Source organism: Echinops telfairi, unplaced genomic scaffold (assembly GCF_000313985.2).
Source record: "Echinops telfairi isolate 266 unplaced genomic scaffold, ASM31398v2 ScPeMD7_9;HRSCAF=40, whole genome shotgun sequence".
Classification (NCBI taxonomy): Eukaryota; Metazoa; Chordata; class Mammalia; order Afrosoricida; family Tenrecidae; genus Echinops; species Echinops telfairi.
In genome coordinates, this window is record NW_022103906.1 from 64,202,574 (window position 1) to 64,207,142 (window position 4,569).

Sequence of the window (4,569 nt, forward strand, 5' to 3'; positions counted from 1 at the left end):
ATTGAATCAAATAATAATAACTAAGAAAAAAGACTTAGCAAACTGTCTGTTTCAAACCCAGGCTCCCTTATCTACAAGTCATGGGCAGATATCAATCTCTCCTATGGCACATTGTAATCTACTGTAAAATGAGGATTTAGTAATCTGTAAATATCCTTATATAAGGTCTATGTAAGGATGTTTAATATATAAACATCTGTCAAAACTAAACCTGGGACACTAGAAATGCACAATAACTGTTAGTGGGGATGGTGTTGATTATGATTCTAATTATATATAAAATGTGTCCTCAGTTAAGATGAATTCAATTTAAGCACTTAAATCCCCTGTCATTGAGTTGTTTCCACTTCATAATGACCCCATCCTGAGCCGTTAACAGAGCAAAATAGCTCCTAGGGTTTCCAAGACTGATAAGCTTTACAAACACAAACAACCTCCTGTTTAACTGTAAGGTAAATTTGAACTGCTGACCTTGTGGTTAGCAACCCAATATGTAGCCCACTAAATCACCAGGCTTTCTAAAGCACTTACGGAGTATTTTAAAAATAAACTAAGTAAATTCTAAGTAGATAAAATTTATATCTCTCTATCTATTGTCAGCAAACTAACTTTATTCTACAGGCAATGGGGACTCCATGCATGTTTTAAAAATCACTTTTTTCTCTCTTCATGGTTTTTTGTGCATTATAGAAAAGTGAAAAGCAAAGAACAAAATCAAAGAACACAAAAGGCATCTGTATCAGATCATAATGTAATGTAATATACCATCACATCACATCACTACACAACATAACATTACATAATATAATATAAAATAATAATAATGAGTCAGCATATTATATTCTTGCTTCTTTAAGCCGATCATGTTTAGGCAGAGGTCTGGTGGTTTCAAGAACAGAGTCATGTTTCTGTGGGGATAGCATTTCTGGCAGGGACATTAGTAAGTGCTCAGGGTATTATTTGAGTATTTCAGAACAAAAAGAAGGTTAGTGTTGCAGAGGAGTATGTGAATGGTGCAAATGTGGCTCACATAGTCTGAAAGATTGGAAACCACCCACAGGAACCTCAGAAGAAAGTCCTGGTCATCTAGTTCCAAAATGGTGTTGTTGTTCAGTATCATTGGGTTGGTTCGGACTCATAGAGACCTTCTCCACAACAGAAAAAACTACCTGGTCCTGCTCCATCCTCAAAACTGTTCCTCTGACTGAGTCTGTTGCTGCAGACATGGTGTCAGCTCATCTCCTTGAGGGCCTTCCCCTTTACCTAATATGATGTCCTTCTCAGGGACTGGTCTCTCCTAATAACCTGTCCAGCATATGGAAGAAGAAGTCTCACCATCCTTGTTCTAAGGAGCACTCTGGCCTTATTTCTTTCAACACCGATCAGCTTGTATTTTCAGCAGTCCATGGTGCTTCCCCTATTCTCCTCCAGCACCACAATTCAAAGGCATCAATTCTTCTACTTTTCAATATCCAACATTTCACATGCATATGAGGTAATTGAAAATACCACAGGTTAGGTCAGGGGCACCTCAGTCCTTAAAGTAACATCCTTGCTTTTCAAAAAGATGTCTTGTGCAGCAGAGTTACCTAATGTAATATATCTTTTGATCTCTTCACTGCTGCTTCCCTGAGTATTGATTGGTGATCCAAAGAAGGCAAAATTCTTGACAACTTCAACCTTTCTCCATGTATTATGATGTTATATATCGATCCAGTTGTGAGGATTTTGTTCTTTTTAAAATTGAGTTGGAATACCAAAAAAAAAAAAAAAGATAAAATTGAGTTGTAATCCACACTGAAGGCTGTAACCCTGGATCTTCATCAGCAAGTGCTCCAAGTCCTCCTCACTTTCAGCAAGCAAGATGGTGTCTTCTGCATGTCAAAAGGTTTTAATAAGCCTTCCTCCAAACCTGATGCCATATTCTTCTCGATATAAATCCGCTTCTCTGATTATTTTCTTAACATAATGAGATACTAAGTATGGGGAGAGGATACAACCCTGACAAAGACCTTTTCTGATTACAAACCATGCAACATTCACTTGTTCTGTCTTCACAACTGCCTGCTGATCCATGTACAAGCTCCGCGTGGGCACCACGAAGTGTTTCCATATTTCTCAAGGTTATACATAGTGTGTTATCATCTACTAAAAATCTATGGCACACAGTAATTGCTGGCAGTCACAGTCAATTCAATGGCAGTTTTCCTTCCCCTTAATGAAATAGATACAGCAGAATAAGTATTAGTATCAAATAAGACGTGCAAATTAAAATGCAGTCCAAACAGATGATAAGTTTAATTTACCAATGATTGTAAATTAAAACTAATGAAATAGAAATATTTAGAACCACTTTTTGAGATTGGACTTTAATATTTTCTAGAATAAAAGGATATTTCAAAGGGATAACTCAATATATTAAAAAACTTTTTATTCAAAATACAATGTAGTTTTCACCTTCAGGGACTACCCTGTGACCCCATCGTCAACCCGGCCACGGGGTCACAGGTCACTTGAAACATGGCTAGTCTAGAGGAGGAAATAAATTAATTTTACTGTTATTTTAATTAATTTAAATTTTAAATTTAAATGCAGCATGTGGCTAGTATCAACTGTATTACACAGTATAACTTAAAATAAAAAATGTTTTCATTTTATTGAGGGCTCTGACAATGCTTATTACAATCCATACATTAATTGTATCAGGCATATTTGTACATATGTTGACATCATTCTTTTCTAGACAGTTACTTTCTATTGGGTCCTTGGCATCAGCTCCTTTTTCCACTGGACCTCCATCCCCCACCCTCATGACCCCTTGATAGATTATAAATTATTATTTTCATATCTCACACTGAACACTGTCTCCCTTCCTCCATGGTTTCTGTTGTTCTTTCCTCTGTGTGGTTGTGTGTTGATGATTGTGATCAGTTCTCCCTTCTTCCCCTCCTGTCCTCCCTTCCCCCTTCCCCTCTTGTATCTCACTTCCCATTTCTGCTCCTGGGTTGCGAGTGTCCCGAGCTCTTACCTCTTATCTACACCTGTGTACATGTTCTGGTCTAGCCGACGTGAGAGTCATCACTGGGGTCATGGTGGTGCAGGGTGAGGAAGCCCCAAGGAACCAGAGGAATATTGTTACACAGAATAACCTTAGGCCTCAGAAGTCTAATAATTTTTCAATAGCAGACAAGTGATCACCAATAGACATCAAAGAGCCATACAGATGAGCCATGCTACTGGAAATCTGAGTGGATTCCCTTGTATCTGATGCTGGGATTGTTCCTAGAAAACATATTGTCAAAGACTTCCAGACACCCACTGTTGCTTCATCGGATTCTACTTTAGCTCTGAAAATAGCTGTGTGCAAAATGTGTCATTAGGAAGTTTTATGATACTTGTACCCTAAAAGATGATGGCAATATTGACTGAAGTCTGTCCCATGTCTTCTAAAATTGTCACTAGTGGAAAATATAACAGTTTGAAAGTTTATATTTTAATGACAAGTTGATATTGGAAGCAGTCATGTATTTATTTTAATAAATGTCAACTCGTCTTTTTCTGAGGCGACACCGCTCATAGCAGGCAGTGCACTGAGCCGCTAAACCCAAGGTCAATAGTTTGGGCCAACCAGTTACTTTCCATGGAAAAGCCGAGACCCTTCTGCTCTCAGAAATACTCAAAAGTCTCAGAAACACGGGTAAGCCAGTCTGCTCAGTCCACAGTATTGTTGTCCATAGGAATAGAGGCAAGGAAAGCGAATTTGAAGTTTAAGTCTCTTTCTAGTACTATCTTATCTGAAATAATTATTGATATATATTAAAATATTGTACCTTGCCTTACAATAATTAAAGATAAGTAAATATGGAAGAGAATCGTGTTCATGTGTATTATAATGTTGACTTATGGAACTCAACAGTAACATTTATTGCTGACACACAATGCAATATGAGAAATAAATAAAATATTTCCATTATTTAATAATTCTTTTAGATTTACATTATACTCTATTCTTTCATTTATATTTCCCACTGAGTGTAATTTAGCCCTTTTTTTTTCTTCTCATCATGCTGTGCTGCTTTCAGTATAGAATGAAATGTAGCCACTAGTCCTTTGCTGCCTAAAACTCTATAAAACACCACTCTACAAGCAGGCTTATTAATAAGTGCCCAAGATAAGCTTATATGAATATTTCCATGCTTGCTCCCCAAGAGTGAATATTTACATGAAACATTTCATGAAAGCCAGTCATATTCCGGTTAAGACTGAGAGACAGAGTGGTCAGAGACATGAATGAACACACATTCAAGTACACCTCGGGATGGGCCGGTCGTAAGCTCATCAGTGGGGGGAGTGTAATTTGCTATTTAGTATCTCCATTTGGCTTGAAAACAACAAAAAAGCAAGCAAAATATGTTCTGTTACACTTATATAATCATCAGAAGCTATTAGAACATTTCTATATAAAAACCTGACAAAGCCAACTCACTGCTGTCAAGTCAGTTCAGACACAGAGCCACTCTATGGGACTCAATGAACTCTTGCACTGGACTGGAGTATGCGCTGCAAATA